The sequence below is a fragment of the Zea mays genome, chromosome 9, assembly GCF_902167145.1.
Source record: "Zea mays cultivar B73 chromosome 9, Zm-B73-REFERENCE-NAM-5.0, whole genome shotgun sequence".
In the NCBI taxonomy this organism is placed as follows: Eukaryota; Viridiplantae; Streptophyta; class Magnoliopsida; order Poales; family Poaceae; genus Zea; species Zea mays.
In genome coordinates, this window is record NC_050104.1 from 126588618 (window position 1) to 126611958 (window position 23341).

Genomic DNA, 23341 nt, shown 5'->3' on the forward strand with positions numbered 1-23341 from the left:
CCGCACCGCCCCATCCTCCGCCTCACGCACAAAGGCGGCCGGGTCGCGGTTTTGCAGATTCAGTGCGAAGGCAGGACTTCGCACCACCCTTCCACCGTGAAAAGGCATCTGGCGAGGGCACACTTCGCCCAACGCCCAGCCATGCGCCAAGGGCCATACCCCGTACGCGACAAACTCTTCAACCAAATCGTGCCCACTGCTCAGGCCGGCGGCGCACCGAAGGGCCCCTTCGTCCACATCCTCCTCTGCCACTTCAAAGGGCGGGTACGCTGAGTAAAAATGAGAACACATCTCGGACATGGGGAGTCCCTCATGGCCTTCGAGGGCACCCTCAGCAACGTAAAACCAAAATTCATTCCAGTTGCCCCACTTGTTGCGGGCGCAAGGAACCAACTCGACCACCTGCATCGTTGTCTTGCCGGTCTTCGGCGTGAATGTGCAGGACCCAAACTGAGCAACTTCGTCCCCAATCATCCTCTTCTGCCAGTGCAAACAATAATACTTCGCAAAAACCTCGACCGATGGCTGTCCGCCGTACGAAGTCGTCACCCAGACATACTTCGACAGAGCCACCACGACATTCGGTGTCAGCTGATGTATCTGAACATTGAACCTGCGCAGGACTTCGCCAACAAATCGGTGCGCAGGCAAGCGGAGACCGGCGGCGAAGAACACCTCGAAAACAACCAACTCGCCCTCCGGCTCGGGGACTTCCTCCGTCCCCGGGGCACGAGCAACTCCGCCGCCGAAGTAACCCAACCGCTGCATATCTTGCACGCGGACCGATGACATCCACGACACGCCAAAATCAACAGAATCGCCGGCGCGCAACTCCTCCGCCATCAAACTACTCAGCGTCTCCTCAGACGAGGCGGCGGCCGGCGGCGTAGCGGCAGCGGAAGAAGAGGAGGTCGGCATCGCTACGTACCATCGGCGGCGGCGGGCGGTCTGCTTCACTCGAGCCAGATCTCCGGCGAACAAGAGCACGACGGGCAGACGAGCAGCAAGACGGCGGGCGGCTAGGGTTTTCACGGAGCGCGGAAAGTGAAGTCCAAAAAGCGCCGACCCCCGCCCCCTTTTATAGGAAGGGCGCGGCTCTTCGGGAAACCCGCAATCCAACAGGGCACGACGCTTCGGGAAACCCGCAATCCAACAGTACGCCGTCAATCAACGGTCACATCAAAAACCCCCGCGGAACCACTTCGAGCGAGGGCAGCGTCTCCGCCATCTAGCGACGTCTTCGGCACCAGGTGACTTTGTCGAACTGGTCCCTCGGAGGGCAAATTTGGGGCGAAGGCAAAGACGCCACCCTTCGCTCGAAGTCTTCACTGCAGCCGCTGGTCTGACAGAGACAAAACAGGTAGGGACACCCTTCGCTTGATCGGCACCAGACTAAGTCCGGCGACGAAGTCATCCCACGGTGCGGCCTCGTCCAGCTCAGAGGCCCACGTGCGATCCGGCCCATTGTAACGGGCCCTGCGTGGCCGCCGCGCGTTACGGGCCTAATTTGTAAAGGCATCCCTGTAATTACAGTCTGTAACCCCGCTTTATGGGAATATTCTGGGGATAACCTAGGTAGCTGAGGGCACATGCGTCCTTAGCACAAGGCGCTGGGCGCTCAGGTACCTATAAATACCCCTGCACAGTGCCCGTGGGAGGCCAGATTAACAGAGCTATTGCCTTCTAGCACGTAACCCTATTGTCATCACTGTTCACTCTTGTTGGCCTCCTTGCGACTGAGAGCAAGTTCCAACACCCGAGTCTGAGCCCTGGGTCGGGCGGAGCGGAGTTTCCTATGGTGCCCGAGGCCGGGCCTGGCTGCCTGTCAGCCTCACTCTGTCGAGTGGCACAACAGTCAGAGCGGCGCAGGCGACGCTGTCCTTCTGTCAGGCCGGTCAGTGGAGCGGCGAAGTGACTGCGGTCACTTCGGCTCTGTCGACTGGAGGACGTGCGTCAGGATAAAGGTGTCAGGCCACCTTTGCATTAAATGCCCCTGCGATTTGGTCAGTTGGCGTGGCGATTTGGCCAGGGTTGCTTCTTGGCGAAGACTGGGCCTCGGGCGAGCCGGAAGTATGTTCGTCGCTGGAGGGGGGCCTCGGGCGAGACGTAGATCCTCCGGGGTCGGCTGCCCTTGCCCGAGGCTGGGCTCGGGCGAGGCGTGATCGAGTCCCTCGAATGGACCGATCCCTGACTTAGTCGCACCCATCAGGCGTTTGCAGCTTTGTGCTGATGGGGGTTACCAGCTGAGAATTAGGAGTCTTGAGGGTACCCCTAATTATGGTCCCCGACAGTAGCCCCCGAGCCTCGAAGGGAGTGTTAACACTCGCTTGGAGGCTTTTGTCGCACTTTATTGCAAGGGGACCAGCCTTTCTCGGTTGTGTTTTGTTCCGGTGGGTGCGCGCGAGCGCACACGCCGGGTGTAGCCCCCGAGGCCTCGGAGGAGTGGTTTGACTCCTCCGAGGTCTTAATGCCTCGCGCAATGCTTCGGCTGGTCTGGTCGTTCCCTCATGTGAGCTGGCCGTAGCCCGGGTGCACGGTCGAGTCCCAAGTCCTCGGGCTGGTATGTTGACGCTGTCAACGGTTTGGCCGGAGCCGGGTTTGCGAGAGCAGCCCCCGAGCCTCTGCATAGGGCAAGAGGACGGTCAAGGGCAGACTCGACTTTTTTACATACGCGCATACGTCGCCTTTCCGCAAGGAGGAGGGGGTAAAGCGCCATGTTGCCCTTGGAGGGTGCCAAACATGGTGTCTCCGGTGAGCTGCTGGCGGGTAATCCGAGTGGACGCCCGTGCCCCATTTGTTAGGGGTCGGCTAGAGGCCCGGAGGCGCGCTCAAAAGTACCTGTGGGTGATCTGCCGGACCCGGTCCCCTGTCGACGGGGTCCGAGGGCTCGATGCCTCCCTCTGATGGGATTCCGTTACAAGATCGTTCCCGCTGGTCTCGGAAATGTCCTAGGGTACCTCGGGAGCGTAGCCCGAGCCTTGGTTATGTATCGAACGTACCCAGGGTCATCTCTCGCTCTATGTCTGAGGCGGTTGTGAACCCTTTGAGGGCCAGCCTATGAACCCCTGATCAGTAGTGGGCGCGGAGCCCGAGTAGCCTGAGGCGGCCGTTGAACCCTTCCGAGGGGCCGGCCTTCGAACCTCTGACCAGTAATGGGTGTGGAGCCCACGCGCTCTGAGGCGGCTGTTAAACCCCTCCGAGGGGCCAGCCTTCGAACCTCTGATCAGTAGGGAGGCTCGGAGCCTGTTTCCTTCACGGAGAAGGATCCTTTTCGGGGTATCCCCCTTTCCCGGTCCCTGTTGTTAGAGAGAGAAAGAGGAAAAGGAAAAGGATACGAAATCGAATGACGTGGCGTACCTTTTTTGACACGGTCATTATGGCGAAGGCGAAGCGTCGCTCGCTTCCCCTGCCAGAGGCGCCGCCTGTCCCGCCGCGGAGTTAATGCGACGGGGCAAGCGGTTCGCGGGGCAGCCGTTGCGCGTGCGCGAGCCGTTCGAGGAACGGCCGTTTTGCTTTGAGTTTTTGAATCCCGCGGCGGGTCCGGGCGAAACGTTGAACGGGTCTCGCCTCGGTCTTTATATACTCGGGGGAGGGTCTAGCGATGGTTCTTTGCTCCGCTTCTCGCCTCCTTCTTAGGTTTTCGCAACCTGAGAGGTTTAGCTAGAGAAAAGGAAACCGCCCACCCAGTCCTTTCCGCCGCCACCCCTTCTGCTCGGTGATGGCCGACCGGGTGACCATCGTCTCGCCGCACGACCCGTGGCCTTTCTCCACAGTCACGGCGGATGACCTGGAGGATCTTGTTGCTGAAGGTTTACTTCGCCCTCTCTCTGATGAGAGGCAGCCGGAGTGGATTCCCCCCGCGAGCGGAGCCGCTCCGTCCCCGCCGCCGGGGTATGTCGTGAGCTTCGTCTCCTTCCACGAGCGAGGGTTCGGTGTGCCGGCAAGCCGCTTCATGCGGGCGATCCTGCACAACTATGGGGTGGAGTTGCACAACCTCAGCCCCAACTCCATCTCGCAAGCCGCCATCTTCGTAGCGGTGTGCGAAGGAAACTTGGGGATCGCCCCCCATTGGGACTTGTGGACTCATCTCTTTTCCGCGGAGCTTTTTGCTTCGCCAACGGGGGAGAGAAGGGTCCGCGCGGCAGTGCGGGCCGACGGCTGCATTCTCCAGCTGAGGCAGTTGCGGGCGTCGCTGTACATTCCCGCCATCCTTGCGTCCTCGAATAAAGGGTGGCAGCGCCGGTGGTTCTACCTCCGGAATGACGGCGAGATGCTCCCGCCGTTTTCCCAGCGAGTGGTCACCGTCGCCGCCGATGCTTGGCGCTACGGGACCCCGCACGACAGACAGAAGAACCTCGAGCCCCTTCTCAAGGCCCTGGAGGCGTTGCGGAAAGGGGGACTCACCGCTGCGGGAGTGATTGCTGCCATTCACCGCCGTAGGGTGCTTCCCTTGGCGGAGCGACGGTTGCCGCTTTGGGAGATGACGCCGGAGGCTGACTTGGAGGGCTCGCGGATGTCCTCGGATCCCCTTCCCATCGACGTTCTCCACGGGCGGGTGGCCGTCGCGTTGGGAAAACCGGACGCCGGCGCCTTCTCTCAGCCCTTGATGCGCCCCGACCACGGGTGTGTGACCCTGGTGAGTGTCCGTTCCTTCTTTCTCCCTGCGTCGGATTGCCCTTGGTCCTTATGGTCGAGACTTTTCATCTGTCTCCAGGAGGTAGGGTGGCACAAGCCTTCCCGGCCACGGGTCCCGGAGGACGCGGTGGACCGAGCAGCACGGCGGGTTGCCGCGGAGGAGAAGAAGAAGAAGAAAGACGCGGAGAAGGCTCGGGCCCGAGACGCCTTGGAGAAGCTCCGTCGTCGGCAGGAGAGGGATGGACTCCCGAGGGAGCCGTCGCCGGAAACGCCTGACGACGACGATGATGATGAAGATGATGACGAGGATGACGACATGGCTGCCCGCCTCGGCCTCAGCCCGAGTTTGAGGCTAGACCAGGAGTCGTCAAGCCAGCCCCCGAGCGGGCTGGCGCCGTCAGTTCCCGGAGTCGGGACGCCGAGGTCCCGGCCCGAAGAGCGGGGGCAGACCGAGGGGGTACTTGACCCCTCGGCCGGGGAAGTTGAGGTGACCCTGGGGAGTCAGGCCGAGGCGTCTGTTCCTCGAGAGTCGTCGCCCACGCCCGCAGCGCAGGAGAGCGACCCTCAAGTCGCCGTGGCAGCGCTTGGGCAGTCCGTCTCCCGGGCGTCCAAGGTGCCCCAGGCGATGATGGTACCGAAGTTGGCGATGAGGCGGACCTCGGCGGTACCTTCGGGGGTCGAGATTCGAGAGACCTCTCCTCAAGCATGGTTGATCATGGCCCGGAGCGGGTAAGTACTTTGGAACGTCTTCGTCCTGGCTCCTCATTCGTATATCCCGACCGCGACTTTTCTTTCCTCCTCAGCAAGCGAAGCCATGGCCTGACCGATCTGGCTCCCCGGAAAGCCCTTAAGACGGCGTCGGCTTCCGCAGCCGGTGCCGCGCCGGGCCTCGCTGTTCAGCTGACCTTCTCGCAAGGCGCTCCACATCGGGGGGCTCAGGCGACACCAGTCGCCGTGGAGCGAGTTCTCGAGGCCGGCTCTTCCGCCGAGGCGGCCATCGTGCTGGAGGAGGCAGCTGGCACGAACGTGGCCTCGGGCCCACCAGACATGCCGCCGGTGCTGGCGCCTGCTGATGCTGAAGCCGCTGCCGTCCCAGTCGGGGAGCGACCTGTTGCTGCCGACGCTGAGATGGCCGAGGCATCGGCACTCGGTGCCTCAGAGGAGGGGGCGTGGAAACGCGATTCGTCCCGCCGAGCGACAGCCTTGTCCCTGCGCGGCGGAGCTCCGAGAGGCGGCACCAGTTGCTCCGGTTCCAGACCCGTGAGGCTTCGGATCCCTTCTTCGTTCTTGACGATGAGCGGGAGGAGCAGTCTTGGGACGAGCTTCGCGAGTGTGCCGAGGCAACGGTGGGGTCGCTCCGGTCATCGCTGGAGGTCTTTTGCAGGGACGTCCCTAAGATCCTCCAGGTAATGGTTTCAGGCATACCTTTTTTGTGACCAAGGCGTCTTTTGTGATGCCCCGCTTCCTTCCCTCAGGATCTGACGGACCTGAGCGCCGCCAAGTCGTCGTTCATCCGCCACGAGGTCGATATCTGGGGCTCGCTGCGATCCCTGAGGACCTCGCTCGCCGGGGCTACTGCGCGCCTCTCCCAGCAGGGCGCCGAGGTGGCGGACCTTCGGTTGCTCTGCGTCGATCTGAGAGCAGAGGCGGTAGTGGCACGCGCAGAGGCGGCAGCGGCGCGCGCAGAGGTGCAACGACGGCAGTCGGAGTTCGACTAGGTCGCCGATGAGCGAGACCAATCTTGGGGCCGGGCTGCCGAGGCCGAAAGCCGGGCTGGAGCCCTTGCAGCAGACCTAGCCGTAGCCCAGGCCGCAGCCTCGGAGCAGCGTGCCCGAGCCGGAGGTATTTCCTGGCCATTTTCGGTTTTCGTTTCAGCTTGTTTCCTCCGCTTGTGTTTGAGGCCTTGCGCTCTGGCCGTTCGCAGAGCTCGAGTCCGCCCTTGATGAGTCCACCAGGGCGCTTGCCGGGGCGGCCGAGCAGAGGGAGGCCGACCACACGGCCATATCCGAGGCCATCTCGGACTTCTGCCGGGTCTTTGGCTTCGGCGACGTCCCCTCAGGAAGCTCCCCTCAAAGTCGCCTGCAGGCCTTGGGCGATCCCGTGCGTGGCAGACTCCGCGAGGCGCTACACCACGGCGTCAGGCGGGCCTTCGCCGTGCTTGCTTCCCACTACGTCGTGGATCTGGAGCGGGTTAGCGAGGGGTATTGCCTTCCTGACGAAGATGAAGCCGCCCTGGCTGAAGTCCAGAGGCTCGACGCGGCCGCCGCTGGCCCGAGCGCAGTGCTGGCGACCACCTTCGAGGCAGAGATCCTCCCGCCTGCGCCGTCGTCCGAAGCCGGGGTGGACTTTGCCGAGGGCGGGGACGAAGCCGAAGGCACGGCTCCTTCCCCGGGCGACGCCTAACTCTATCGGAGCAGTTTCCTTTGAATGCACGTGTGTCTTTTGCGGCCGCTGAGGCCTGAACACTTTATTATTGTAGTATAAAGTCGTGCCCCTTTTCCTTTCATTTTGCGCATTCGGCCCTGCTCGTCAGTAGCAGGGTGGCTTGCCCAAGTAGGAGTCATTTTTCGTGGTAGGTGACGAGTGAGGTATCCGTAACCCAGAGGCGTAGGAGTCCCTCGGCTCAGTCAGCCTTGCCACTTACATGCACCCGCGTTTGCTTCTTGGGGTCCTGCTACCGACATAGCCGGGGGAACGCGGAAGCCTTTTTTATTGAAAATTTTGACGTGGAGGGGGTTCCCCCCTTTTTAGCCCCCGAGGGAGGGTCGGGCTTTGCCAAGGCAAGGCTGACCCTTCCTTGATGACCAAATTTTGCGTGGGAACGAGGTATACGAACAACTTGAAAACATCTTAAGGGTAGAAGCGACGTAGCTGTTGGATGTTCCAAGTGTTGGTGTAGACCTCGCCTTGACTGTCGGCCAGCTTGTTCGTTCCCGGCTTCAGAACTTTGGCGATGACGAACAACCCTTCCCAGGGGTGCGTGTAGCCCCCGAGTGCCTTCTGCAAGGGGCCGACGAGGTCCAGACCCCACACAGCAAAAGGCCAGGTGATGGGTATCATCTGCAGAGCCTGAGCGGGTAGGTGGGTCTGCCTCGCGTAGAACTGACACCCTTCGTAGGTGCGGACAATTCTAGTGGCGTCGGCCACCGCCGTCGGCCAGTAGAAACCTTGTCGGAAGGCGTTTCCAACAAGGGCTCGAGGTGCTGCGTAATGGCCGCAAGCCCCCGAGTGTATCTCTTGTAGGAGCTCCTGGCCTTCGGCGATCGAAATGCATCGCTGGAGGATGCCTGTGGGGCTGCGGTGGTAGAGCTCCTTCCCATCTCCCAGCAAGACGAACGACTTGGCGTGTCGCGCCAACCGCCGAGCTTTGGCCCGGTCGAGGGGTAGCTCTCCTCGGTGGAGATATTGCAGGTACGGGGTCTGCCAGTTTCGATTAGGCGTGACCCCGCTTCGCTCCTCCTCGACGCACAGTGCCTCACCCTCGGGGGCCGAGGGTACCTTGGGTTGAACCGAGGGTGCCTTGGGCCAAGCTGAGGGTGCCTCGGGCCGAGCCGAGGGTGCCTCGGGCTGGGCCGAGGGTGCCTCGGGCTTGGGCGTGTCGTCGATCTTGACGGAGGGTTGATGCAGGTCTCGGGAGAAGACGTCCGGGGAACCGTTGTTCGCCCCGAGGCTATTTTAGCCAGCTTCTCCGGCAGCGGGGGGCACCAGGATGGGCGCGTTCGTGAGGAGCGCCTTCAGGTTCCCGAGGGCTTCCTCGGCCTCAGGGGTCCAAGTGAAGCACTCGGCCTTCCTTAAGAGGCGGTACAGAGGCAGACCTCTTTCGCCGAGGCGCGAGATGAAGCGACTCAGAGCCGCAAGACATCCCGTGACTCTCTATACGCCCTTCAAGTCCTTGATGGGCCCCATGCTGGTGATGGCCGTGATCTTCTCCTGGTTTGCCTCGATGCCCCGCTCGGAGACAATGAACCCCAAGAGCATGCCTCGGGGAACCCCAAAGACACACTTCTCGGGATTAAGCTTCACGCCTTTCGCCTTGAGACATCGGAATGTCACTTCAAGGTCGGAAAGGAGGTCGGAGGCTTTCCTCGTCGTGACTACGATGTCATCGACGTAGGCCTCGACCGTCCGGCCAATGTGTTCACCGAACACATGGTTCATGCACCGCTGGTACGTCGCACCCGCATTCCTCAAGCCGAACGGCATGGTGACATAGCAGTACATGCCGAAGGGTTGATGAAAGAAGTCGCGAGCTGGTCAGACTCTTTCATCCTGATTTGGTGATACCCTGAGTAGGCATCGAGGAAAGACAGGGTTTCGCACCCAGCAGTGGAATCCACGATTTGATCGATGCGAGGCAGAGGGTAGGGAACCTTCGGACATGCTTTGTTTTGACCAGTGTAGTCTACACACATCCGCCATTTCCCTCCTTTCTTTCTCACAAGCACAGGGTTGGCAATCTATTCGGGATGGAATACCTCTTTGATGAACCCTGCCGCCATCAGCTTGTGGATCTCCTCGCCTATGGCTCTATGCTTTTCTTCGTCGAATCGGCACAGAGGCTGCTTGACGGGTCGGGCTCCAGCTCGGATATCCAGCGAGTGCTCGGCGACATCCCTCAGTATGCCAGGCATGTCCGAGGGACTCCACGCGAAAACGTCGGTGTTTGCGCGGAGAAAGTCGACGAGCACTGCTTCCTATTTGGGATCGAGCTCGGAGCCGATCCGGATCTGCTTGGAAGCGTCGCTGCTGGGGTCGAGGGGGACGGACTTAACCGTCTCCGCTGGCTCGAAGTTGCAGGCGTTGCGCTTCACGTCTGGCACCTCCTTAGAGAGGCTCTCCAGGTCGGCGATGAGGGCCTCGGACTCGGCGAGGGCCTCGGCGTACTCCACGCACTCGACGTCGCATTCGAACACGTGTCGGTACGTGGGGCCGACGGTGATGACCCCGTTGGGGCCCAGCATCTTGAGCTTGAGGTAGGTGTAGTTGGGGACGGCCATGAACTTCGCGTAGCATGGCCTCCCCAATACTGCGTGGTAGGTTCCTCGGAACCCGACCACCTCGAATGTGAGGGTCTCCCTTCGGAAGTTGGAGGGTGTTCCGAAGCAGACGAGAAGGTCGAGTTGTCCGAGGGGCTGGACGCGCTTCCCGGGGATGATCCCGTGGAAAGGCGCAGCGCCTGCCCGGACCGAGGATAGATCAACACGCAGGAGCCCGAGGGTCTCGGCATAGATGATGTTGAGGCTGCTACCTCCGTCCATGAGGACCTTGGTGAGCCTGACGTCTCCGATGATGGGGTCGACAACGAGCGGGTATTTCCCCGGGCTCGGCACATGGTCGGGGTGGTCGGCTTGGTGGAAGGTGATGGGCTTGTCAGACCAGTCTAGGTAGACTGGTGCCACCACCTTTACCGAATAGACCTCCCGACGCTCTTGCTTGCGGTGCCGAGCTGAGGCGTTCGCCGCTTGCCCACCGTAGATCATGAAGCAGTCGCGGACCTCGGGGAACTCTGCTGCCTGGTGATCTTCCTTGTTGTCGTCGTCGCGAGCCCTGCCACCCTCCGCTGGTGGCCCGGCCCTGTGGAAGTGGCGCCGAAGCATAGCGCACTCCTCAAGGGTGTGCTTGACGGGCCGCTGATGATAGGGGCACAGCTCCTTAAGCATCTTGTCAAAGAGGTTGGCACCTCCGGGGGGTTTCCGAGGGTTCTTGTGCTCAGCGGCGGCGACAAGGTCCGCGTCGGCGGCGGCGTGTTTCGCTTGCGACTTCTTCTTGCCTTTCTTCTTGGCGCCGCGCTGAGTTGACGCTTCGGGGGCATCTTCCGGTGGGCGGCCCTAGGGCTGCTTGTCCTTCTGGAAGATAGCCTCAACCGCCTCCTGGCCAGAGGCGAACTTGGTGGCGATGTTCATCAGCTCGCTCGCCCTGGTGGGGGTCTTTCGACCCAGCTTGCTGACCAGGTCGCGGCAAGTGGTGCCGGCGAGGAACGCGCCGATGACATCTGAATCGGTGATGTTGGGCAGCTCGGTGCGCTGCTTCGAGAATCGCCGGATGTAGTCCCGGAGAGACTCTCCCGGCTGTTGTTGGCAGCTTCGGAGGTCCCAGGAGTTCCCAGGGCGCACGTATGTGCCCTGGAAATTGCCGGCGAAGGCTTGGACCAGGTCGTCCCAGTTGGAGATCTGCCCCGGAGGCAGGTGCTCCAACCAGGCGCGAGCGGTGTCGGAGAGGAACAGGGGGAGGTTGCGGATGATGAGGTTGTCATCGTCCGTTCCACCCAGTTGGCAGGCCAGCCGGTAGTCTGCGAGCCACAGTTCCAGTCTCGTCTCCCCCGAGTACTTGTGATAGTAGTCGGGGTTCGGAACCGGGTCGGGAACGACGCCCGTCGTATGGCGCGGCTGAAAGCCTGCGGACCGGGTGGTTCGGGCGAGGGACTCCGATCCTCCCCGCTGTCGTAACGTCCCCCACGCCTGGGGTGGTAGCCTCAGCGCACCCTTTCGTCGAGGTGGGCCCGACGGTTGCTGTGATGGTGCTCGTTGCCGAGGCGACCCGGGGCCACAGGCGCTGTGTCGCGCGTGCGCCCGGTGTGGACCAAGGCTTCCCGCATGAATCGGGAAGTCGCGTCGCGATGTTCCAAGGGGTACCCCTGCCTTCGGGAGGCGGAGCTCTCGGCCCGTCGGACCGCGGCGCCCTCCAGGAGATTCTTGAGCTCTCCCTGGATTCGCCGCCGCTCGGTGGTTGATGGCTCCGGCATAGCGCGGAGAAGCATTGCCGCTGCAGCCAGGTTCTGGCCGACTCCACTGTAAGCGGGTGGCGACTTCACCCTGACATCATCGGCGATGCGGTGCTGGATACCCTGGGGTAGATGGCGCACTTCTCCGGCCAGAGGTTGGCCCGCCCATTCCTGCCCGATGTCCCGGCGGATCGGCTCAAGTGCTCCTGCTCCCTCGTCGAGCCTGGCCTGCACCCCGCGGATTTGCTCGAGCCATGGGTCATGACCCCCCGCCTGAACGGGGACCACAGCTAGCTCCCGTAGGATGTCAACGCGAGGCACAGGCCTAGGGAGATCACCGTTCTTCGGCATACCAAGATGGTTGCCTTCGGAGGGACCCCCTAGATCGACGTGGAAACATTCACGACTTGGGCCGCAGTCCTCGTCGTCGAGGCTGTGGCTACCGTCGGAACAATCGGAAAGGCAGTAGTCGCATGCAGTCATGAAGTCCCGCATGGCACTGGGGTTACCAAGTCCGGAGAAATCCTAACGGAAGTCGGACACGTCATCTTCCTCGGACCCCGAGGGCCCGCAGGTCGAGACGTCCGTCAGCCGGTCCCAGGGTGACCGCATACGAAACCCCAGAGGGTTTGGACTCGCCTCTACGAGAGCGTCCGCCAAAGCGAAGTCGCTTGGCGGGTCGAGGCTGAATCCAAGGGGCGTGAGATGGGAATCGGTGGGTACCTCTTGGTCAACGGGCGGTGACGAAGTCACGTCAGGGACTGACTGCACCGTCGTCTCAGGTACGAGGGTGACGCCCAGCAAGCCTTTCGCGAGTGTGCTGGCGTCGTCCGTTTGCTTGGAATTGGCGTGTTGCGGGGAGATGGCGCTCGTCTTCGTCTCAAACGCGAGGTCGATGCCCGACGTGCCCCCAGTTGGGGCGCCGGCGCCGTCGACTCGCTCGACAGCCGACGAGGTGCCGCCTCCTGCTTGGCCTTAGTTGCCCCGCCTCCTCCTCCGTCGGCGGGGGAGAGGGCGGGGTGAGATCGAATGTTGTTCTTCCACCACGTGGGGAAGACGTCGTCGATTCCGCCGCCGGCGGGCGGGCTGTCGGCCGCCATTGTCGCTGTCGCACGGCGGGGGAAGGAGTATCATGTCGTAGCTGCCGTCGAGGGACATGAACTCAAGACTCCCAAAACGGAGCACCGTCCCGGGCTGGAAAGGTTGCTGGAGACTGCCCATCTGGAGCTTGATGGGAAGCTGTTCGTCAACACGCAGCAGGCCCCTACCTGGCGCGCCAACTGTCGGCGTTTTGAGACCGGGGGGTCCCTGGGCCGACGAGTGAAATGTTGCCACGTGCCCCAGCCCAGATGGGTCGGCGCGAGACGGAGCGCGAAGGGGGGAAAAAGGCAGCCGGAGCGAGAGAGAGGTGGAAATCCCGCGGCCTTCGTGTTTGTCCCGCGTCCAGGTCGGGTGCGCTTGCAGTAGGGGGTTACAAGCGTCCACGCGGGAGGGGAGCGAGCGGCCTCACGCGAGCGCCTGTCCCGTCCTCTTCCCCGCGCGGCCAACCCTCTCTAAGAGGGCCCTGGTCCTCCCTTTTATAGGCGCAAGGAAAGGATCCAGGTGTACAGCGGCAGGGTGTAGCAGAGTGCTAACGTGTCTAGCGGAGGAGAGCTAGCGCCCTAAGTACATGCCATCGTGGCAGCCGGAGAGGATTTGGCACCCGGTTCGTGTGGTGTCGTGGCCGTCGGAGGAGCGCTGGAGCCTGGCGGAAGGACAGCTGTCGGGGCTGTCGAGTCCCTGCTGACGTCCTCTTGCTTCCGTAAGGGAGCTGAGAGCCGCCGTCGTCATAGAGCGTGCGGGGCGCCATCATTACTCGTCTGGCGGAGCGAGCCAGATAGGACGCCGGTCTTGTTCCCCGTAGCCTGAGTCAGCTTGGGGTAGGGTAATGATGGCGCCTCCTGTTGACGTGGTCGGTCCGTGCCCTAGGTTGGGCGATGTGGAGGCTCCTCCGAGGTCGAGGTCGAGTCTATCTTCCGAGGCCAGGGTCGAGTCCGAGCCCCTGGGTCGGGCGAGGCGGAGACCGTCGATGTGACGGAACCTCCCAAGTAATTAGGCCCACCTACAGTTGTCCTTGTCCAACGGACCTCAGACAACCCTGTAGGTGCCCCTGAACTACTTGACAAGTTCGGTATCTTTCCTTACCTTACCAGGAACGTCTCACCCGTCTTGCAGACATTACAGAACATCGGAGATAAAGAAATGCGGAAGCGAATTACATAACTTACATTTATTTCAAAAGCAAGCTTGAGTTATTTTATTACAGACCAGAGCTAAAAGTGAGTGCAGAGTAGTAATATTATACAAACCAAGGGAGGCATAAACTCCTCCCGATAAGCTATAAACAAAAGATCCTATGTGGAGGACCGAGTCCTCCCGCACTTCAGTCTTGTTTTTCTTCATTTGGTACCACCTTGGAGCAAAAGCAACAAAAATTTGTCGCTTCCTCACCTAAAAACAACAAAGGGATAAACCCTGAGTATGGAATTACTCAGCAAGTCTTACCCGACTAAGGAAAAGACTCTCAAGGGTATGCTGGATAAATAGGAGTCAAGGAGAGGCTTTAGCAAAAATCAACTTATACTTTTGCAGAAGTAGCTTACTAAAGTGAGTCCTTACTTTCAATCTTTTAACGCCATATTAAGTATTAATAGACTCTATTTGCATCTAGTCTAATTTCACATCACATCAAGACAACATCATTTTTATCCATTATGTTCACGTCCTGACTTTAGGTTGCAGGGAAGTGACCAAGTCTTCATAACCGCGAAGGTACGGCGATCCGAATCGATTATACTCAGCTGAGGATCTCCAATCACACGACATATGTAGCACTTAACCCTTGCATATGTCAACCCGCCACTGGGGTTCTTAAGACCGGATCAGGTTCACGCAAACCGAGAGCACAGATACACCACCGTCCAGCCTCTTGCCACGGAGGGTACACGCTACTCTCGCCACCGCTCCACGCCCATTTCGTGTTATCTTATTCCGGCCTTAGTCTGCCCGAGGCAAGGCTTACCCATGACGAGGCATGTGACCAGTTAAAGGGTCCTCGGTCAGCACGCCTACATACGCGTTAATCCTTAACCAACCTGGGTAGAACCTCACTTGTTCCTAACCCAAGTCTCAATTTAAGTATTTCCATCCTTAGGATTGTGTCTGTTCCTTAGGATGAAAGAGCATCACAGGGAACTTTGCAGTAAGATCCCACTATTGCTCCAAATGAAAATATACTTGCAGGTAGAAGCCATCCTCTCCCGGGTTAAATTGAGGACAACCTCTATCCACAAGATCTAAGCAAGGCTAAGCATTTTTGTAAATCTTAACTTTGATACTTCACAGAAGTATCTATAAAGGTATGGATATCAAGGAAAGCAATGCATCAAAGGGTTTCAAGTAACTCCTATAAACCTAATGCACATTTCACTAGACTTAAGTGTGAAAAAAGTATTTAAAAACACAAGGAAAGGGGTTGCATGCACCGGGGCTTGCCTTCGTTCACAGGTGAATCAGGCTCAGATCCACAGATATCAAAGTAGAAACAATTCCCGGCCTGAGACTCCGAAGGTGGTGATGTCTTCTCTTCAGTCACTTCACTCTCTTCTTCGTTCTCTAAATATAACCATATAGGTATATATATAAGAATGAATGCCATGGGATGCTCACGAGGATGCAAAGATAATATAAACTTATTATCTATGTCTTGAGTACAACTTTCCTTCACGGAACTCCGAGAACTTAGGGTTTCCGGAGTCGGTAAAGGAGTTCAGGGGGGTGGTTTTGGGTTTGGTGATCAAACAAGGTCCAAATCAATTCAAACTCAACCCAAGGCTTCTAAATATTATGAGGAACTCATATAAAAATTTTGAGGATTTTTGGAATTACCATTTATTTTCTAAAAATCCATAACCAATACTTTTAACCACTTTAAATACCCTAAAATTTCTTACTTCCACTAAAAATCACAAACTTATTTTTATTAAATACTATGGAAAATAAGAAGCCTATGAAAATTAGTTTCACAATTTTAGCATTTTTCTACATTTTTCTATAATTGTTTTGGCTCTAGAGATAAAAGAAAAAGAAAAACAATTGAATAGCACTGGGCCGAATCTAGCCCAGGCGGCCCAGCTAGGGCAGAAAGGCGCCCGCGCGCGCGCGCGCCCTGGCGGTTTTGCAGAACGGACCCCGCGTTTCTGGATAACAGGAAACAAGTTCCCCTACTGTTTTTATGAGTCGCTGACCGTTTACAGAAACACCCTCCAACTTCTATTTCTTCACCCGACACGTCCACGACGGCGTTCACGCCCCACCGAGCTCCGGCGAGCGCCTGAACCGGCCGAAAGGGACAACGGCTAGGGTTTTTGAGCAGCAGACACCAAATTCAAGTCCTAAAGACCATTTCCCCCCAATCAATTTCATACTTGGTGATCTGCCAAGCTCTGCCCGCGAGGACAGTGAATGGCGCGGATAGGTGTTCGTGTTCCAATCGATTGGCGGGCTCCTAGTTTAATTGGACGGTTTGGTGAGCATCAAGGGCACATGAGGATGCTAGAACAAGACTGAGGACGATAGTATCGGACCTGATTTGCGCTGGCCGCGGCAAGGTGTTCTTCGCGGCGGCGGAAAACCAATTTGGGGGAAATGTGAAATTTGCGAGCTCTAGGGGGTGATTCGAAGCACGAGTTGCTTCACTGGTTGCGTAACTACCTAAAGGAGCGGATGGTGGCGGCAATTTATAGCCTCTAACGGCGGTGGCGCCCAATTTTACCGGGATGTGCTGGCGGTCGGAGAGAACAATGGTACTGGCGCGTGGAAGATATGGCTTTCACGGTGGCGGCTCCTCCGGCGATCACCGGCCAGGTATAGGATGGTTAGCTGCGACGTGGTAAGGCGTTTGGACACGCGGCGGACGGCAGGGATGACTCAACAGCGGTGAAACCTTATCCGCGCGATCGGTGAACAAGGAGAGGAGTACCACGGCTGGCCGGGGTGGTACCCAGCTCACCGGCGGCAATGATCCATTTCCCCGCGGCGTTATCCACTTACCCGGGCGTGAATCTTGACGCCGGTCGGCACGGATCACGACGAATGTCATCGGCGGTTAGCCGAGCTGTCGATCTGATCCCCACAGGTCTACTGTACCATGGGACATCTTCGTCAGTCACCTGAACCGACATCCTTCCATCGACTAGTTCTCATAATTCTTGTGAATAACCGGGCAAGATTCCTTAATAAAGTTTGTTCTTGATTCAACAGTCTTCAATTCTTATACATGACATTTGGGTCAAGACCGAGGGAATCCAAAGATATGGCGCATCAAACTTGCACTCATCTCACTGGAACCTTATTTTATCCTTAGGTTCAGTTTCAGTTTTGTAATCCAGTTCTGACAGAGCGACTTTGAGTAGATTTTTCTCCAATTTTTGTATAACAACAGCAGGAGGTGTCTGCATCAAAGTTGCTCATGTATAGTAGCCCTACAACTTTGTTAGAGCAATCCTAGGTAGATTCCCACGGGATCTTAGTCGAAATGGCTCTTAATCTTGGATCAAAGTCACTGTCCAACAGAAGTTCAGTCTATATTGGCCTGACAGTCCAACTTCAGGCATGATTATCTTCAGTTTTTCCTTAACAACAATGCTCACACCTTTAAGCAAAGTTGTTCTCCATTAATTGGTCTACAAACTTGTTGTGGTCACTTTGGGCAAAATCCCTATATTTTAAAAGATACAGGGCTCCAAAGTTGAACCAACAAAACTGAATTTCAGACTTAGGCTCTATAGTGCTTAAGAGGTGATTTTTGCAAATAAGCCCAAAACTTAGGGTTTAACTTGCAAATTCACATATTTGTGAACCAAATGACTTTATATGTTTAAACATAGTAGTTTTTACACTTTAGTCCAAAGGTTCACCACTTTTGCACATAAGCCCCTAGGGTTTAGTTGTAGGGTTTTCCAGGGTTCCAATTAGGGTTTTTAGTATCCTAGGGGTATAAATGTGATTCAACTTTATTTTTGGGGTCATTTTATGACTTTTACCCTAAAGTATTTAGGTTTCCTCAACTTGGGTTAAGTTTTACCCCTTTAATCCCTATTTAGGGTAAAGCTTCCTATCCAGGGTCCTATTTGTAAAACATTAAAACAATACAACTTGTTTGAAATTTTTGCCTAGTGAATGCACTCTAGGTGTGTCAAACATATGCAATGCCAATGCTTATGATGCCATGCTCAAGTTTTAGTTATAGTAACACCAGGGGTGTTACATCCTTCCCCCCATAAAAGAATCTCGTCCCGAGATTAAAAGTCCTAGGGTAAGTAATGGAAAAGGAAACGCGGAATACTTTTATTTCCTTAGTTCTGATACAAGGCAGGGGTGGTGTGGGGGTCATTTCTTTATTACACAGCTATACAGGCTTTACAATTTACAAGAGGCTAAAAAGCCTGGGAAATTCTTATTCAAGAAGTCTTGAGTTTCCCATGTAGCCTCATCTTCAGAATGCTGGTTCCACTGTATCTTATAAAACTTGAGAGTTTTTCTCCGGGTAACCCTGTCCTTTTGATCCAAGACTTGTATAGGGTGCTCAGAGTATGTCAAGTCTGGTTCAAGGACAACATCTGCTACTTCAATGGTTCGATCGGGAACCCGAAGACATTTCTTCGTTTGGGACACGTGGAACACATTATGCACAACAGACAAAGTTTCGGGGAGCTGCAGTCGATACGCCACTGGCCTATATCTTTCTAGAATAAGAAAAGGACCAATATATCGTGGTGCAAGCTTTCCTTTAATCCCGAAACGCGATACGCCCTTCATTGGTGAAACCTTTAAGTAGACGTAGTCTTTCTCAAGGAATATAAGGGCATTCGACGTTTATCTGCATAACTCTTTTGTCGAGTCTGAGCTTTCTTCATATTATGAATAATTCTCTGAACCTTTTCTTCGACCTCTTTCACCATAACTGGCCTAAAGAAGTACCTTTCTCCAGGTTCAGACCAATTTAGCGGAGTTCGACATCGTCGTTCATATAAGGCTTCGAAGGGTGCCATCTTGATGCTTTCTTGATAGCTATTATTATATGAAAACTCCGCTAAGGGCAAACATTCATCCCATTTCTGTGGGAATTCCAGAACACATGCCCGTAGCATATCTTCCAGTATTTGGTTTACCCTCTCAGTCTGCCCACTGGTTTGAAGATGTTAGGCCGAACTGTGGAGCAACTTAGTACCCAAGGATTTGTGAAGTGCTTCCCAAAACTTGGCTACAAATTGAGGTCCACGATCCGACACTATGGTCTTCGAAACACCATGCAGACTAAGAATACGAGCAATGTACAATTGGGCATAGGCAGTAACTGGGGGATCGGTCTTGACTGGCAGAAAATGAGAAATTTTCGTAAGCCGATCAACAATAACCCAGATAAAGTCATACCCTTTTGTAGTCCTGGGTAATCCCATAATGAAGTCCATACAATATCTTCCCCTTTCCATGTTGGGATAGGTAAGGATTGTAATGGACCAGCAGTCTTCAAATATATGGCCTTGACACGTTTACAAGTGTCACATCTAGCCACATAGTGTGCAATTTCAATTTGCATCTTTGCCCACCAGAAGAACACATAAGGTTCCATGTGTGCAACTTGCTTCTTCGGATGACACTGTACTATCTGAGTCTGTTGGGTGGCAATTATGCAACTTTACCCAAATAGAATCAGATGCACCATCTTGGGTAAAACACACAAGAAGAGGTTTACCAACAAGTGGTTACAGTAAGTTCATAGCACACGAGACGGGTGTGAAGGTCGAATAACATCACAGTCAACTCGTGTTAGCCAAGGAATCCCAGTTCATGAAAGGTGATATAGATTCAAGAAAAATCACCAGCGGAGGGATCTAAAAATGCGGACTTGCAACCAGTCCATTTTATCCAGCACTAGTAATGGCTCGACTTGATCATACATGCAGGAAAAGCATGCGTGAGGCGAACGAGGCATGACTAGAGCGATGACTAGGGGGTTATTGGTTGACTTAATCTCGATTCTTGTAAGTACTTTCTTTAGGGTGGGTTGAACCAAAGTGAGTTTAGACAACTCGATAAAACGATCTCTAAACTCAGCATTCGTTCAACGGGCAGTTACAAGTTAGTCAAAACCAACTTGTTGAACTACTTTTGACGTTAGGCAAATCCTCTCAATACCATTGGTAAGCCAAGGGTTGAGAGTTCAATTTGCAAGCAAAAGGTCATGCATTTGGGTAGAAATCCATTTGGTCAGGTTATTCATCCGTTTCTTCAAGCGAGAAGAATTATCCACTTGGTTAGGGAATACATGGATTAATTAGGAAAGCGAATGAACAAACTCCTGCATTTCAGCAGCAGGAGAAACAGATCACCATTTTGAGAGCTAATCAGTTGTCTCTCGACACTAAAAAGCTCCAAGGCTTCTCCTCTACACAAAGGATGTAAAGGGAACTTGTATGAGTAGTCACTACCAAGATCAAAAGAAATAAGACCACACATGAAAGTGGTATGCCCTTTTGATCCAATGGAAATGATAGATGTTGCTTGATCTCCTTACAATCAACATAGAAATTGTTTCAAGGAAAGGTCAATGGGAGATAACACATCAGTGTAATTCCATAATGGATCATGACTAGAGACCTCGATACCGACATGCGCCAAGCAGCAAAACCCTGGGTGAGGTTCTCAGCTTCGCCGCGGTACCATAAGTCCTTAACCATGACACCATTTCAAAACTGGTACCAATAATGAATCTCACGTGGTAAGAATAATTTGTGTAGAGATAACATATCAATATAGTCTTATAATGGATTATGACTACTAACTGTGATACTAGCGCGTGCCAAGTAGCGCAACCATGGGTGTGCACCCACCGGAGGCCCTCGGTTTCAGCGCGGTATCACCGATTTTAGTCATAACGCCAATACCAGACATAACCAATAAGGAATCTCACACAACACAAATAGACTGATCAAAGATGACAAGGTACAAAAGAGACTCCACCTGTAAGAACGATTACAAGTAGAGATCCAAATAGATCATGGTCCAAAGAAGTGAACAAGGCATGGCCATAACCTAAACTTGATGAAAGAAGTATGATGGGAGACTGTTAATTCAGCCCAAGCATATTTCTATGCCCATCGCAGAGATCACAAGGTCAAGGATTAAGTTGGTATGCCTTCGATAGATATGAAGAAACCAAAGGCATCAAATTCAAGGAAATGGTCGGACATGTCTTTTCTAGGTTGGGTTAATAAAGCAACAAGGCGATCCGCAAGGAGAGGCCAACTATACTAGAGACTGCAACCAGTATCAACTGAACAAGAGAATGGTTCTAAAGGGAGACATGACTTGAGATCCTTGTTTGAAGTCTAGGTACATCTTAGGTTCGACAAAGAAATTATCTAGGCATTTATTTGTATGGGTGTGATCATGGAGTAATATCAGAAAATTCAACTTTGGATCGGGTCATGGTTCACTAAATACGAATATAGCCTAATCTTGGTTTAGGCAATCAAGTCATCAACCCTCTATTGGCCATAACTCAACTTTATGGTTCTCAGATCAGGATTGAAAATTGCTTTATGCTAGGCTAACCAGTTTATGCCCAAGATGACATCCATGTCTTGGCCTTTTGGAACAATCATATTTGTAGGAAAGTCCCGTCCGGCCAATGTTAAGGGCAATTGGTAAGCCACTTCTTTTCACTTTTAGTAGCTTTACTGTCGGGCGTAGAAGACCATTCGTCAACCAACTTCATAGAGGGAGGGGGGCCTGAAAATGTCCAGTGCTCCATCAAGTGCTTTTCCCGCTACATGAGAAGGTCCGGCTTCCATCCTGACAGGATTCGTAGGGACGTTCGGGTGCAGTTGTGAATACAACACATGCACTTCTTCATGTAGTCCATTACAACAGACCTGCAAGTTATCCATGGCTAAGTTAAGCTCTTCCACATGGGCTCGAGCTTTTGCTTCCTTAGCCCAGGCGAGTAAACGAGAGTTAACCATCCAATCGAGTGCTAAATCTCGTTTCGCGAGTTGGTCTTGCAAGTAGCGGATGGCTGCATCCGCGACCCATAGATCATTCATGTGACGGAGTTCTAATTGAAGTAGTTCGACTTGTGCTTCCAGATCCCCGATAGGATCATTGCTACCACTGCTACTTTCTTCATGTCTTGGGATAAGTTAACGACAGGATACGCCAATGGGTCTAGTAGATTTGCGCGCGGTCTTTCTGGTGCGCGACAGCATTTCTCTAAGGGGGAAATTTTATTAATATAGTGCTTAGCATGATGCATGTATAATTACAGAATCAACCTTAGTTGATTCAACCTTCTATACATTGCACTCTTCCTATCTGGTCTTTAAGATAGACTCTTCAGAATACTTAGATAAGAAGAGAAAAGAATTTTTAGGTAAGACTTTTGAAAATCCTTTTGAAGATGCCTCATAATATCTGCAAAGAAGGGCTACGCTCCGATACCAGCTGTGACGGAACCTCCCAAGTAATTAGGCCCACCTACAGTTGTCCTTGTCCAACGGACCTCAGACAACCCTGTAGGTGCCCCTGAACTACTTGACAAGTTCGGTATCTTTCCTTACCTTACCAGGAACGTCTCACCCGTCTTGCAGACATTACAGAACATCGGAGATAAAGAAATGCGGAAGCGAATTACATAACTTACATTTATTTCAAAAGCAAGCTTGAGTTATTTTATTACAGACCAGAGCTAAAAGTGAGTGCAGAGTAGTAATATTATACAAACCAAGGGAGGCACAAACTCCTCCCGATAAGCTATAAACAAAAGATCCTATGTGGAGGACCGAGTCCTCCCGCACTTCAGTCTTGTTTTTCTTCATTTGGTACCACCTTGGAGCAAAAGCAACAAAAATTTGTCGCTTCCTCACCTAAAAACAACAAAGGGATAAACCCTGAGTATGGAATTACTCAGCAAGTCTTACCCGACTAAGAAAAAGACTCTCAAGGGTATGCTGGATAAATAGGAGTCAAGGAGAGGCTTTAGCAAAAATCAACTTATACTTTTGCAGAAGTAGCTTACTAAAGTGAGTCCTTACTTTCAATCTTTTAACGCCATATTAAGTATTAATAGACTCTATTTGCATCTAGTCTAATTTCACATCACATCAAGACAACATCATTTTTATCCATTATGTTCACGTCCTGACTTTAGGTTTCAGGGAAGTGACCAAGTCTTCATAACCGCGAAGGTACGGCGATCCGAATCGATTATACTCAGCTGAGGATCTCCAATCACACGACATATATAGCACTTAACCCTTGCATATGTCAACCCGCCACCGGGGTTCTTAAGACCGGATCAGGTTCACGCAAACCGAGAGCACAGATACACCACCGTCCAGCCTCTTGCCACGGAGGGTACACGCTACTCTCGCCACCGCTCCACGCCCATTTCGTGTTATGTTATTCTGGCCTTAGTCTGCCCGAGGCAAGGCTTACCCATGACGAGGCATGTGACCAGTTAAAGGGTCCTCGGTCAGCACGCCTACATACGCGTTAATCCTTAACCAACCTGGGTAGAACCTCACTTGTTCCTAACCCAAGTCTCAATTTAAGTATTTCCATCCTTAGGATTGTGTCTGTTCCTTAGGATGAAAGAGCACCACAGGGAACTTTGCAGTAAGATCCCACTATTGCTCCAAATGAAAATATACTTGCAGGTAGAAGCCATCCTCTCCCGGGTTAAATTGAGGACAACCTCTATCCACAAGATCTAAGCAAGGCTAAGCATTTTTATAAATCTTAACTTTGATACTTCACAGAAGTATCTATAAAGGTATGGATATCAAGGAAAGCAATGCATCAAAGGGTTTCAAGTAACTCCTATAAACCTAATGCACATTTCACTAGACTTAAGTGTGCAAAAAGTATTTAAAAACACAAGGA